The sequence below is a fragment of the Mya arenaria genome, chromosome 10 (genome assembly GCF_026914265.1).
Source record: "Mya arenaria isolate MELC-2E11 chromosome 10, ASM2691426v1".
Lineage (NCBI taxonomy): Eukaryota > Metazoa > Mollusca > Bivalvia > Myida > Myidae > Mya > Mya arenaria.
The window spans coordinates 45,161,228-45,177,799 of NC_069131.1; the positions used below are offsets into that span (position 1 = coordinate 45,161,228).

The 16,572-nt window shown below is 32.8% G+C and overlaps 1 long non-coding RNA gene across 1 annotated transcript; it reads left to right on the top strand.

Moving 5' to 3' along the window:
* The first annotated feature begins 14,672 nt into the window (after positions 1-14,672).
* On the top strand, positions 14,673-16,266 carry LOC128205297 (uncharacterized). Its single transcript, XR_008256210.1, has 4 exons — positions 14,673-14,944; positions 15,214-15,391; positions 15,679-15,743; positions 15,966-16,266. It is a non-coding gene; the product is annotated as an uncharacterized LOC128205297 (long non-coding RNA).
* The last annotated feature ends 306 nt before the right edge of the window (positions 16,267-16,572 follow it).

Here is a 16,572-nt window from a genome sequence, read left to right on the forward strand (position 1 = left end):
TTGAGCTGAAGTGACCTCGCCATCCACTGTGCGTTCCATTTCCACTTGTACACACAAACTCCATTTTATACCTCTCATTTGGCGAGCGCGTGAATGCAAAAATGACCTCACTTGATCTCTTCTATTGCCAAAGAATGTCAGAAGATCGTACCTTTCGTTTCCAATGGGATGTACTAATCTATTGACCACTCTATTACCCAACGCTGACTCGTCCACTTGATTATTATTAACGTGCTCATTTTCGTCATTTGATTCGCTGCTGTCTGTTTGATCACTGTGTTCCATGTCGTTCATGGATACATCCATGTCATTCGCTAAATTTGACTCAGCTGCTGATACATTCCTATTATTCGTGTTTGAATGGTGAGGCAGTTCATTGACATCTAAATGACGAGATGCTGGTGCTCTTCGACCTCCTCGTTGCTGTCGTAATGGGTGATTTTCCACCACATGTTGATATAATTGTTCATAATTCGGGAACTGGTTATTGCAATGTCTACACCTAAATTCAGTTCGGGCGTATTGTCTACCATTAGTTTTATGGAGACGAGTCATATGCCTTTTTAGATTATAAGTTGTTCCAAACTTTTTACCGCACAAATGACAGTCCAAATGCTTTACTTTTGGTGTCTTGTGTTTTTGTACATCATGTACTTGTTTACGATGTTTATACAAATCCTTTAAATGCATGTACTGAGCATCACACAATTCACACTTTTGTTTGGTTAAATGACATTGTATGTGTTTTTTCAATGTGTTCATTTTTTTTAAACTGTTTTCCACATATTTTACATGTCAGAAAAGTTGTTTTCTGCTTTATTTTCTAGTTGATCCTGATGATGTGAATTATCATCGTCACTAGTTTGTTTTTTTATTATCCATTTTTTGTTGTTGACAAACTATCACTGCAACTCCTGTCAATATAAAACAGAATATGATTTTTAAAACATTATAATACTATTTACCAGCTACATGTCTGTAAGACTGACTAAGTAAAAATCAGTATCTTGATATTTTTTTAAATAATTTAAGAGCCTCCCATTTATGAAAATATTCTTCCATAGAAAATAAATCACATTTTTTGTAATTCATTTGAATTACTTAAATACATTATGATAATGAGTTTTTGGTGGAATTTTAATATCTTGGTGTATAAAAGAGGATAAATTTGATTTACATTTAGATGAAAGCCATAAATAACATTCCGCGAATTCTCAGGTGGCGACAATTTACCATATATATTAGGTTTGGAATGGGACTCTGTTCTTTTGAATTATATAATTTACATTTAGATTATTTAAATTATCCCATTTATCAAATTGTTGGGTTCAAAATGTTCATATTTACAATTATCCTACCATATAAATAAATGATATCAAATCGTAAAAATATTAAAAAAAAATTAAAAACATTAATGTTACACCCTTTTTTATTGAAGTTTAAATCACGTCGTTTTTATATTTCTAATTTATTTTTTAATATTATGATAATAAATTTTTTGATGGAATTTTAATATCTTGGTATATAAAAGAAAATAAAATTCCATTTTTTCATTTGCATTTAAATTATCCCATTTATCAAATTGTTGGGTTCAAAATGTACATATTTCCAATTATCCTACCATAGAAATAAATGATATCAAATCGTAAAAAAAAATATTTTAATGTTACACCCTTTTTTATTGAAGTTTAAATTACGTGATTTATTATTTCTAATTTCCTTTCTTTTGATATTATGATAATGAATTTTCGATGGAAATTTATTATCTTGGTATATAAAAGGCGATAAAATTTTATTTTTATTTGCATTTAAATTACTTTCAAAAATGTTTTAATGGCGTATTGTTGGTATTTACATAAATATTATGTTGAATATAGTAATGCCTATGGTGATGAGTTTTCTTTATGGACTTTTTTTTAATGTTTTCACGCCTAAAAGACAAGAATATGTTGTATTTAATATGCTGTTATTTTTGTAATTTCAATATCTATTTTTTCCGTTTAAATTTTATAATGCCATTTTAAATATGTATCTAATTCATCTATATAATTAATACACAACACCTCTTACTTTGTTATACCAAGTAATTAATCCATTTTGCGTCCTTTTTCTTGTTACCACCACTTTGAATGATATTGGTCTGTTTAGTCGATTTTTTGGAGTTTAGTTTTGCTTTCCTTTTGATAACCAGTTGCCTCCCAAACGGCATTTTAACCAATGGTTTGTTCACGAATAATTGCAGTTGTTTTTCTTGTCGGCTAACGTCAACAACATCAGACTCGTTTGGCACTTTAACATTATTATTTTCAATTGTTGATGATACGTTTTCTTTTGAAATTGCTTTACTATCGTCCGTTTTCAATGTGTCATTGGAGGGGCTTTCCTCCGCAACTTGTCCACCAGATTGTTGAATGGGAGATTCAGAACGTTTGTCTGTCATATTTAGCAATTGATCGTATTTAACTTTAGGTACGAGCACCATCGCGCGAGCCATATTGTTCACAGTTCCTCCTCTATGACCCGAATAAAAGGTAGAATGTAGTTGTGATACTTTAATAGTAATTCTTTTCTCTTTTTAAGGCAATTCCTTTGCTAATAAATTACAAATTTTCTTTTGCTTAATCGCCGTTTCTCGATATCTCCCAATGCGATGTAGCCATGCATAATGTTGTATACAATTTGCACAATAGCCCTTAGCTGTGAGGAGTGTATGCTATTTAGTAAAACCTTTTTTTGTTTGTTGGATGAATGCAAAAGCAACAATAAATAGTATTTTTCCCTTTTCACTAATGAATCCATACTGATTATTTTTCGGGTTGAAACACTGTCATTAACTGACCAGGTAAAACGTTCGTTCTTAGTTTATATTCAGGATTGGAGTGAGGCAACAAATCAATCAGCAGGTATCCGTATTTTTCGGCAGTAGCTTTTTTGTAAGCATCCATAAAATATTTTACATTACCCGGAAAAATTTGTCTACCTAAGGTTTGAATTTGCATTTCATCTCGACCATTTTTAAACAGGAAAAAATAGTGCGTGTTTAGACTTATTGTACGAAACTCTCGTCCAGGGCAAAACGCATTTTGACAAATGAGAAGACAAAAGTACTTTAAATGGTGGGCATATTTACAATAAATGTCAACCACATCTTTACTTTTGGCGCATTCGCTCATCATATCGTCTAGGATCGAGATTTTTTCATTGGGGTACTCCATATTCCAAGTTTCCAGTCCAGTTTTGGAAGGCAGTCCTTCAAAAAATGTCATGTGCGGAATAGCTTTCTTCATTTCTGCGAAAAGAGGCTGATCTACGCCATAACAATAGTAAATGGCTTGGATTGGTTTGGTGAAAGCTCCATTGGCATGTTTTAACAGTTGAAAGACGAATGTACTCTTTCCCACATTACTGGGTCCTAAAATAATCAATTCCAATAATATCATCAGTGTATCAAAGTGTGTTGTCTAATATTTTTTTATATTCAAACAAAAACATTATGTAAAATATATATTTTCGTGTTTCATCTTATATTACGATAAAACAAAAATTCAATATTTTAGTAATGTCGCTGTTTACTAAAAAATAACTCTAACCTATGACTTGCGCTGTCGAGTCGACTTCTAATTTGACCAAACTTTCCATAATGGTGACTTACGAATGAATGATTTTTAAACCATACATGACACCTTATATTAGATCTCAAAATATTCAATTAAATAACGCAATGGTTTTTTTAATAATTTTATTGATTACATTACCATCACCAACGTCATACAAATATCTGATTATATATATAATACAATAATAATATAATTTTTATACATATACAAAAACACCCACATAATGAATAGAATTACAAAAACCAACATACAACAGCAAAGAAAAATATGATAAAGTACAAACAAAATCAATTTAATTTTAATCTTCTGTCTAGCACTACGACATTTATAGTCATTTGTAATATCTTTAATTTCCACGTCTCTGATTTGTGATAGCACTCTGAATAAACTTTCCTTTCGAAACATTGTTTTTCATCTGGGAGAATGTCTAAGGTGGATATTGCCGTTTCCCATTCACGCAATACGTTTTCCTTTTCTATCATGCAACGAATGTCGTCTAAATACATTTCCAGTTGTTGTTTCTTGGTAAGAACAAGACAATCGTGCTTTAATTGAGATAAACAGGCATTTTGACAACCGAAACATTTTATTCTAAACATACAATGCATTTTGGAAGCGATTTCCCTAGCATAAATATAATTAAAAAAAGACTCCAGTAATAATTCATTGCTCATCGTTCATGTCACTGTAAAGGAACTATAATATCAAATGTCAAAATTCACAGATGAAAATGCTCCATAACTCCACGTTTTATCAACACTTAATTGTTTCATTCCAACTCCGGTAAGTTTCATGTAATGACATTCGCTAGAATGTTTTTCGTGTTCCACTGCCGGTATATCACTAACGTCCCATTCACTAATTTTTACTCCGCAAGCAAAACACTCCACAGTGTCACCCTTTTCAGTGTAAATGAATCCCGCTCTTGCCAACTCGAATTTATCCTGCTTTATTTGTTTCGGCCAAAGTAGAAAGGTAGCCAAGCGATCCTCATATTTAGCATAATTGTCATATTTAATACCGCGTCCGAAAAGCACAGTTTCTTTCATCGCGTTCATCGTCGGATACTTTATTTCATAGATGGTTTCTGAGAAGAACAGTTGAAATGATATTGCATAAAAGGCATTTGATTACAGTCTAGAATGTGATATGGAGACTGTCCAACACCACTGAGCACTTCGATCGGCAATCCTTTATCATCGTTTGCCGCGGAAGACGAAGCTTGTTTTGCTGTTGAATTCGGGTCAGTGCTCTCATCAGCTAATTCAAATCCAAAATCCCAATATGTGTCACATTCGGGTAGACCCAACACATTTTGCGGAGGTTCTTCAATCACACTCCATTGGATATGCTCGTTTGATGAAAGTTCGGTTGTGTTGTAGGCAGCAGGCTCGTTTGGAGTCGTATTTTTAGCAACAGTTGCTATCATATCTCCTTGATCCAAATATGTGTTACAATCGGATAGAGCTAGCACATTTTGCGCGGATTCTTCAATATTCCATTCGATATGCTCGCTTGATGGAAGTTCTACTGATTTCAATGTGTTAGACTCCTCGTGGTGGGTATTGTCAACAACAGTTGCTATCATATCTCCCTGGATAATACATCTTGTAGATTCAGATGTCTTTTTACATGTATTCCTTATACCTTCGGGAGGCATCGAACCTTTCACGCGCTTTTTTATTGTAGATCGCTTCTTTTGTATTTCACCATTTTCAAAATGTTTTTTGTAAAGTGCGACCTACTTCTTATATGTCGTGACACGTAAAATTCCGTTATCCAAGCATTACATGGGGCGCAAAAAATTGTCTTATGATTATCCTTTACCACTTTCATAATGTTCAACAATGGGTTTTCGTTCACAAAATAAACATCAAGTCACATAGCATCCTTTTAACAAATGATGCTAATAATTGAAGACACACCTCTTAGCGCGACAATGAATGTGATTGGATTATATGCCATCAATCATCAATTTTAAATAACTTCATGGCATAACAAGGGATCATGTACATCATTTCCACACATCATACAATTTCTTTTTACAATGACCTTATTTGGTAAGCGTAATTCTACTAAACAAGTAGTCTGTTGTTTCTTACATATGATACAAAATCGTATGTTATTATCTATGTAAAAAGACATTACTGTTCACGATAAAAAGGAAAACTTTTTTCAAATACTTCTTGATCAATACAAGTTAAACATTTTTGAAACCAACCGACATCTTTAAATCTGGAGGATAAAAGTCCATCCTCACGTTTTACTCGAAATAAACAGTCATCGCAGATATAAATTCCATAATGACATTCTTTACACTTTAGCATGAGGTGTTCATCGAAATTGAACTCGTGTAGACCAATTGTACAAAACATTTTTTATGAAGTGCTATCACATTCAGAGATGGTAGGCCACGTTATTTCATTCAGTGAGTATTCGTGAAAACACGAACCGCGTTGAGCAGATAACAAACACACTTCTCTAATGATTTCAGAACAATCTTCTCTAGCTTTCATAGAAAACAGTATAATACCTTGTACTGGATAAAGAAAAGAAATGCTTTCAAAATGAATCATATGGTCAGTTAAATAACGTCGTAATTTTTGGTGACAAGTACTATCTGAAGTAAGTATCAGTCTTGTCGGACACGTTCCACTATCAAAAATATCACACATGCTTTGTTTTTGTTTTTTGTGTTGTTGTTTTTTTTTTGTTTTTTGGGTAAGGATTTCAAAAAAATGTACTTTAGGAGTGTAAAGGAGCGTTCACTATTTCTCTATAAGGTCTACGACCATGCTGCACATTTCTCAACGGTAAGTATAAAATAGAGTCAACAAGTCCTTGATCATTTACAAGTTCAATGCATGTTAGTATAGTTATGAAATATCCTTGACATGAACGACAACGACACAGTTTAACAGACTGTCTTGCAAGAGAAATATAAGCGGATTGTTTTAAAAGAGACACTCGTTCGCTCCTGCAGTGGGGGCACTTGTCCATGATGTTTGTTCAGTTAATACGGTTTAACACGATGCTGTCCCGTCGTCGTCTTGCTGTACTTGGCTCCACCATTAGCGGCCCCACCGTTAGCGGCTTCCTAAAAAAAAGATATAACTAAAAACATTCTAAATACAACTTATTTTAAGTGAAGGCATACAAGTACTGCGGAAACAGGTTGTATAATTCTTTACATTTTAGCATGAGATAATTCATGTGAGGTTGAAATTTGGATAAAAAAGATAAAGATTCTTACTATTTTCTGTTCAACCTCTGCGGGTGTTTTCTGTTCAACCTCTGCAACTTGCTGGCACATAAAGGTCTCCTCCAGTGTGTTAATGGCATCTCGTAGAGCGAGCATTTCTTTCCATTGTAACCATGGGTACTTGGATCTTTCTTTCATCAACTGTCCGTTTTCAAACACATTGTCATTAATATACACGTTCAAGTATCCTCCGCTTGGCTTTACAGTGATACTTTTGTTATATCCAATACTTACTCTCATCGATGTGTCCATAATTTTTACTTAAAATTACAACGAGTTACTTCAAGTTTTTAAGCGAAATATATTAAGCGAAATGTCGACGAAATATTGACGAAATGTTAAAGAAAGTAAAACACCGCTTGCACGTGTGGCGTTTTGAAAACTCTGGATCTTTATATACATTTCTAGGGAAGAAAAAACACGCCCTTCTATGAAGGAGGTAGACCAATCAAAATCAACCAATGTCATTCTACATTTAATGAAGTCATTAGCATTTTAAAAAAATTGCTTTCATATAAATCTACACCGGACAGTCATTAAAAACACATTTTCGTAGTAATAAGAAAACGCCTGTTATTATTACGAAATATTTTAATTTAAAAATTATTCAGTGATATCATCTAAAAGTACACATTTTAATTAAAACATAGCGTCAAATGGTCTATACCTGACGCTGACTTATTTAAAAAAAATGTGATTTTTTGATAATCACATTTTTTCATAGTTATAAGAAAACGCCTGTTATTATTATAATTTAATTAAAAAATTATTTTGTGATACCATCTAAAGGTACACTTTTAATTCAAACATAGCGTCAACAAGTCTACACCTGGCGCTGACTTATTTTAAAAAAAATGTAAATTTTGATAATCACATTCTTTCATAGTAATAAGAAAACGCCTGTTATTATTATAATTTAATTAAAAAAATATTTAGTGATACCATCTAAAGGTACACTTTTAATTCAAACATAGCGTCAACAAGTCTACACCTGACGCTGACTTATTTAAAAAAAATGTAAATTTTGATAATCACATTCTTTCATAGTAATAAGAAAACGCCTGATATTATTATAATTTAATTAAAAAAATATTTAGTGATACCATCTAAAAGTACACATTTTAATTGAAACATAGCGTCAACAAGTCTACACCTGACGCTGACTTATTTAAAAAAATGTAAATTTTGATAATCACATTTTTTTCATAGTAATAAGAAAACGCCTGTTATTATTATAATTTAATTAAAAAATTATTTAGTGATACCATCTAAAGGTAGACTTTTAATTGAAACATAGCGTCAACAAGTCTACACCTGACGCCGACTTATTAAAAAAATGTATTTTTTTTCAAAATATTCAGCAATAATATCTAAATGTACATTTTTAAAATAAACGTACAAGGCGTCAAGAAGTCTAAACCTGATACTGATATATTAAAAAAACACCTGCTTTCATAATTAAAAAAATGTAAATTTGGAAATTAATTCAGCAACAGCATCCTATAATTCTTTAATAAAAGTACAAGGCGTCAGCAAGTAGATATCTGATGCTAGAAAATAGACATTGTCCTTTTTTTATTAAAATACTAAAAATTATTAAATTAAAACTTATACAGCAATGGGAACTAGGGTACACTTTTTAATGATGTATTGATGGCGTCAACACATGATTTTAATAGCATTGGGTAATAGCTTACATTTTCAATAATAAGTGGGTTGCGTAATAAAACAGCATTCAGTGTTAAACGAAACACATCCAACTATTACTGTTTTGTTTGTTGTTGTTGTTTGTTTTTTTTTAAAAAAACGTGTATTTTAACATCAATGTAAAAAGTAAACTTAAAATACGAGTTTTGTAAGCTGGACTTATATTTGTGAACAAATCTATTAAATTTTCCACCATGTTTCAAGAACTTTGGTTGAAAGAATGTGATATATGTTGTGAAGACACTGAAATTTATTTCAAAAATACATGTCAATGCAAGGGTCTAGTCTGCAAAAAATGTTTTGAAAGATTAACTAGTTGCCCTTTTTGTAGACATGTGTTTATTTGGGATTTACCAATGACTCCATTACCATCAGTTATTCCTTCTACTATGCAAAGACCATCTCCAACAACATTCAATTCGTTTCTGGAGCCCGATCTGTCGAACATCGCAGCTGTCCCTCTTCCCGCTGGATACTTTCCATCCACTACCTTGGATCGAGCACATAGCCAGCGAGCGCGAAGGAACTGGAATTACTGGTTTCATTTTTATGACGGCTTAAACATGTTGCGACCATATGTTACGCAATTGTTTAACCATGACCATATTCATATTCTTCTGGGCACAGGACGTTTTGAGGACGTCAAGCCGGAATATGTCACGACAGACACAAGGCTCGTCAATTCGTTCGAAGACAGCTAGAAATATTTGAAAATTCTCTATGGTAACAAATAATTACCTTAGTCTGTACATACGAGTTATAAAAGCTTTATTTGTTTCATGTATTCTGCTTCATATCATAACCTTATATACTACCTCATATACTACCTCATATACTACCTCATCTATTTTTGCATGCCATATATTGTTACCTCATATACTATGTCCATATTTTTTGCATATCAACATGTCTTTTTCCTCATAGCATTGTCATATTCATTTTACATTCTTTACTATTAAATTTATTCTACAATCATTCTGTCAATTTACTACCAATAACAGTATTATTTGGTATAAAAGGGTATTTTTAAATTGAAAGTTTAGTATCATGTTAATGTTTGTTCACTGTTAATTAGTTTTGATAAGTTGTTGCATTTTTTTTAAAATGTTGTATTTTCTAATTCGTGTAATCCTTACTTAATAAAAATTAACAAAAAACCAACCTCTCTTTTATTACTTTTAGTTCTTTGTGAACGTCTGTCATTTGTGAACTGACACATTGTAACTGAAATAAAAACGACACACAGATCGAGTGCTAATGGTAGAAGCAGGTGTCTGCCAAATATCTCATCGTCACGCTAAAGTAATTTTTTTTAAAATATTTTAAAAAGTGGTTGGTATGGCAAACAAGTTGTTACTTAATTAAAATTAATAAAATAAGTCAATGTATGCATGTATTTAACTGGATTATGGCATAATATGTATCCAATGTCACTCTTACAGCGAAATGGAAATGACTTGAAATTGTTTAATAATTCAGTAAACCAAATTATAATCACAAAGTCCGTTAAATTACAGTGAAAACTACTTACTTGCTCAGCGACAATTAGTTGTTGCTGAGCACTACTCAGTTGCTGTTTTAAAACAGCTATGTCGGATTTTAGTGCTTGCAGATTATTCTCCAAAACGACTTTCTGAAAAAGTTACAATAAAAGCTAACAACTTAATAATGAATAAAATAAATAGACACTAGTTCAATAAACTAGCATTTAATATATGGGTGTACTCTAAAACAAGGTTGTACATCAAGATGGACTTCATGTAACATAGAAAGTAAAATATAATAAGCTTTTTAAAGGCTGTTCATATAATGTTTCAACAGCATATTTCAACTCTCTCGTATTATAGTGAAACAATAACATACCTTTTCAATTAAAATGGAATTATCCACTTGCGTTCTCAATAACTGTGAAATCACAACGTTGAACTCCGTGTTGCGCGACATCTTTCTCCACTCGAGTTTTTTTTAAAGAAGTGATTGTTAAACAGAATGCTAACTCATAAATGCAAAACATATCGTAACCCAAAATAAATTATTTTTAATTAAAAAATGGGTTACCACAGTGACATTCAAAAACGGGGTTTTAAATAAATCATTTTTCGTCTGTATTGAAGATAAACAAATTTATGGTAATGTAATGTTTAAATACAACATTATACAACTCATTTCAAGATATAATAACGTCTTTTTTCACAAACAGCGATGTAATTAACCTATACATCTTATTTGTATGAAAAGAGTGCCAAATATTTTAAATGCCAGTGTCACTTTTTCATAATTTTATTTCATAATAAAATCATTATTTACACTGTGGGAACGTTTTTTTTCACAGCAGGTGAAATAAACTTTTAAAACTGTGTCATGTTAATTGATGTGTAGCACACATTAACCAGTGAGTAAGAAATATAATTTCCTACGTTTGAGTAAAACGAATTAGAAGGAAATTAATTTCCCTTGTTTATAATGTAATAACCACCAGGTGGCGATTGATAAGCACGAGGAATTCGTGCGAATATGAATGTAAAGGCATTCAGCTTTGGGGAACCGATCCGTTCACATCGATTCAATTGATTGTTAAATTTGAGGTCGTACCGGGCAGTATGCAGCAGTCCGTGTTTACTGAATAGGCCGTATAAAGCATGGTTTAAATCCTCGTGCAGAGGGTAAGTCGTATTGAAAATATGTTTGTTGGATTTATATGATATTACGAATTACATGTATGATCATAATTATTCAATATACGTAGTAGAAAAGTGAAAAATTCAGAAATGATGAGTTTATTCAGTTCATATGTACTGTGTTACTAGTGAGAAAATGTCCTTGTTTTTAAAAGCATCGATAAATTTGTTCTAGAGAAAATATTTCCGCTGTTTTCATATTTAGTGCTTCGAGTTTTACTTATAAAGAGTGTTTTTCGTTGACATATTATTAAAGAATTTTAGGTGACATTTTATTCCTGTTTTGCGAGCTACACGTTGGAGAAAGATGCAAAACAAAGAAGTCGGGGCTACAGGATTTCGCGGTTCAACCACGTGGGTGTGAACGCATGAGCTGGTCAAGCTGGTCATCTCGTGACAACTTTTTTGGGTTGATGTCATCGCCTGTTCACGTGCCACGCTTCCGGTGTATTTCCCTCGACTGTTGGGGTTTTCTGTTATAATATCACCAGACAGCGTCACCCATAGTTGAGGCCATACAGGCAACATAAAAGATAAGTATTATAAATAAAATTCAATCAGCTCTGAATTGAAAGAGAAAGATTTTAAGCAATGCTGTTAAATCTGCAAAGCATTACAAATTATGATAATTATGGCAGAGCCATTGGCTTTAAGTTCAATGATGAGGCGTATGGAGCGTTATGGAGTCTGTCCGTGTGTATGTCAGTAAAATGTGTTCGATATAAAAGGAATTCATATACTTATTATTCAATATTCAGTTTGTAAATGGTGTGATACTACCGACATATTCAAGTACTTACTGTATATAAAAGTGTATATACATTAATTTTCACAATAATTCAAATTCGGTAGGAAAGGCATTTCTATGTTATACGCAAGGATTATCAAAAGTAGTAAGTTTTTAAATAAAACTGCTCGCAAAATGTCATGAAAGATTGCATGGGCTAATTTGGTATGTTCAGATTTGATATTTTTTCGTAAAACAATTACATTGTTTACAAAAAGAGTTTTTGGTTTTGAAAGATATTTAATAGTATGGAGAACACATGTATGATGAATGGGGTACTTTGTCTGGAGTGGCTGATTATCATGATACAGGTACTTGTTAATATGCAAATATTGTTATAAACTTATAAAAACCGGCATTGCTGATTCACGGAAGCATCATCAGAGATGTTTTGTTATAGTACACGGTGGCATCACCAGTAATAGTTTATATGTAATTATTGTTATAAAGTTTTTAACAAACGATATTGAAGAGTCATTACGGAATCGTCAAAAAGCTGATTCGTTTTAGAACACGGTGGTAATACCAGATATAGTATATAAATGTAAATATTGTTTTAAATGTGTAAAATCAACACTTATGATTCATGGAGGAATCGAAAGAGCTTAATTGTTATAGTACACGGTGGTTTTACCAGTAATAGTTTGTATGTAAATATTGTTATAAAGTTATAAAAGCAACATTGATGATTCAACATTGATGATTTAACGACAGAATGGCCGGATGTGAAACATATGAAGTTATAATAAGCGGCATCGCTGATTCATGGCGGAATCGCCAGTGATGAATCATTTTAGTACACGGTGGAATCACCAGTACTAGTTAATATAAAGGTACTGTTATGAAGTTATTTAAAACGGCAACCCTGATTCATGGCGGAATCGCCAGAGATGAATCATTTTAGTACACGGTGGAATCACCAGTACTAGTTAATATATAGATACTGTTATGAAGTTATTTAAAACGGCAACCCTGATTCATGGCCGAATCGCAAGTGATGAATCATTTTAGTACACGGTGGAATCACCAGTACTAGTTAATATAAAGATACTGTTATGAAGCTATTTATAACGGCAACCCTGATTCATGGCGGAATCGCCAGAGATGAATCATTTTAGTACACGGTGGAATCACCAGTACTAGTTAATATATAGATACTGTTATGAAGCTATTTAAAACGGCATCCACTGATTCATGGCGGGATCGTCAGAAATGAATGATTATTGTACACGGTGGTTTCACCAGTACTAGTTTATATGTAAATATTGCTGTTTTGTTGATTTATATGAATGTAATAATTCTCCAGGATATAGCTATTAGTATCTTCAAAGTTTGTATGAAAAATTCAATCTCGCTTGAGTTAGAATGGATACCGAGATCCCAAAATGAAAGGGCAGACTTCTTATCTAGAATAGTGATTATTATGATTGGGGTATCTCGTTTGAAATTTTGGACATAGTTATTCAGAGGTTTGGCATATAAGATGTAGACTGGTTTGCATCAGAACACAATGCTAAATTGACAGTATTTTTCTCTAGGTCTTGGAATCCGTCTTCAACAGGGACGGATGCCTTTTTTAGAGTCATACGCAAACTAAAATAAAAATAAAAAAAATGATCGAGTAAAGGGAGTTTTGGTAGTTCTTTATTGGAAGTCAGCTATGTTTTGGCCATTATTGTGTCCAAATGGGATATTCATATCAAATATTGTTGATTGATTTTAAGGGAGAATATTCTGTAGATGAAAACTAATACGGATTGTATAACCTCCCTTTGCATAAATGTACAAAAGCGGCTTCGCTGAGCTAAGGCGGCTTCGCCTTGTGAGACATTCATAGGCGGCTTCGCCAGAAATGAATGAATTGTAGTACACGTTGGCTTCACCAGTACAGTTATTATATGTTGAAACATATTGTTAGAGCATCAGTCATAAGCCATGATTGTTAACTGAACTAATTTATGTGAATAAGTTATAAATGATGGTTTTGCAGAAACATTTTCGTGTAAACGTCTATTTTTGCAGATGCATAAGGATGGCATTTTACCAAATGGTTTACCAGAAGGCTTGGCGGGCAAGGTGGATCTTCTCCCGGAACTGCTAAAGAAGTGGATGGAAAAAAGTATTATTCTCGAACGAAAGTTATTCATTCAGTTGGAAAAGTAGGAATCAATTTACGGTTTAGGGAGAAGGGATATTTTGCCTGCTAAAGTTTTTACTATTACAATATATTCATTTTCATTAGGTTGAAGTGCCTCAAGTGTTTTGCGACTTTCGCTCTTGCAACTGTATTGGTTTAAGTACAGTATTCATGAATGATATGTATTTGGTATAAATCTATATAGTAAGCCCATAAGAGACAGTTCGATAATTAACATAGCTAGAACTCATTCCAGCTTGTGTCAATTTCAACTGTTGAAAAAGGATTCAATTGATTTGAAATGAAGGATGATTTTATCCGAAATGTATACTGACTATACATGATATGCTGTTTATTGATATATTATACGGATATATGAGATAAAATTATTCGGACAAATACATCGATCCGACCTGTCAATCAAACTAATCATTATTGACCAATGAGAAAGCTGCAAATTATTCACCGAGTCCCGTCCGCCATCTTTACCCACACACACAGCAGCGATAACTGTTTACAACCGAACATTTTATTGAAGTTTTAAGACTTATTTGTGAAAATGGTTAAACGATGCGGATGGGGAATATGTTATGCGGATGAAAGGTATCCGGAGGGAGTAAATGGAGGCCGATTTAAACGATTTCCGACCTATAATCCGACATTGAGAAGTGCAAATGCTGGATTAAAGCCTGTGGACGGCCACACGAGAAACTGAATGTTAACAGGATAAACCAGCACGAAGATGTCTGCTCGAAGGTTAGTATATTAAACTTTAGTTTTCTCGTAAAACGGTCAAAATACAATCATTTCAATTATAATTCTGAATTCTGCAAATGTTTATTTTGTTTACTTTCTTGTGAACTAAATATTGACCTCCATGATCATGCTAGTTGAAACCTTAAACAGTTTCCATCAGGTTATGAATGTGTCAAGTTTAAACTACTGTTTTATTGTATAATATGTTACTGACTGGCATTGTGGAGTCTTGTCACACTAATTATATTTTACTATTATGTATATTCAAGCTTTTTCATGGAGGAAATGGACCATCTAAAGAGTATCCTGACCCATTATCAGCTGATGGCTGGAGAATAAAATCTTCAAGAAAACTCCCCACAAAGCGGTCACTTGGAAAGGAAACTTATGGCAGCATTTATACACAAAATGCAAGTGTATGCATTTAATACAAGATATCACATGCCTGTACGTTAGAGTTTTATTTATCTTTATGGAGTGCGCGAAAGATTGAATAGCATGTACCATTTAACTGAGACTGTATTATTTTGTAGACTCATTTTTAAAATGCCACTGTTCCTTTTTCAATACAAAACAACAGCATTATAGTTACATATATTTTAATACAAGTATTTTGTATGTTACAGAACAGAACACTCAAAAGAACTGAAGAGAACATTATTACACGGAAATTATACAGTTTTTTTGTGTAAATTTGCATATAAATATATCAACATTACAACAATTTTTTTCAGAGAAAAGCTGGTCCAGGATCCTGCAGACACTGTACCAGGAGTAGAAACACAGACCGAATGTCCATGTAAGTGAAACCAACACTCTTACAATGCCTGTGATCTTGTTGTCACTCTTGTTTTACTTGGGTCTTCACAAGTTGTGTGGTAATTTAATGGTGTGAACTCTTTCGGTAAATCAATAGGTGCTGCATTTAAAACAGAGGTATTCCCACACTCTTGAGAAATGGTAGGAGTCAGTTTTAAACATCTTGTCTTAAATGTAAAATTTATTATGCATTTATTTTCAGGGACATCACCTTTGGATATGTTTGCACTTACCGCTCAGAATGCTTCCCTAAAAGAACAGTTGTCACAAAAAGAAGTCCAAGTTGAAGAATTACAGTTTGCACTTTCATCAAAGTGTTGTGAAATTCAGATTTTAAAGCAACTGGTGGGAATATAAACCAACTTTAAATGTCGATATAGTTCTGCTCAAAGAAGCAAGAGTTAAAATTAAATTTTGTTTAAATATTATACAGGAATCATATGATTTTATTTCTGCTTCTTTGATATAATCGAATAACTGTTAGTTTATTCATGTTTGGAATAAAGCATTGTAAAGTGAATTGTGTGTTTGTAGTTCATTTATTTAATTAAATTTAAAATTTGTAAACTTGGTCTGTGTATCTATCTGGCAAAGGACAGGTTTCCTTTTCCGACTGTGCTACTATGACTTGGTTCACTGGAACTAGCTTGATCTTTGATCCCTTGGGCACATTCCATTGTTGGGGAATACTTGTGTAACTTTGTTGATCAGGAACATGGGTGAAGTTGTGCAACTTGAGTTCCTAAAGTGACTTGATTAAGCCAACCACGTGTGAACAATGACCGCTCAATCTATAAAAAAATGAAAAC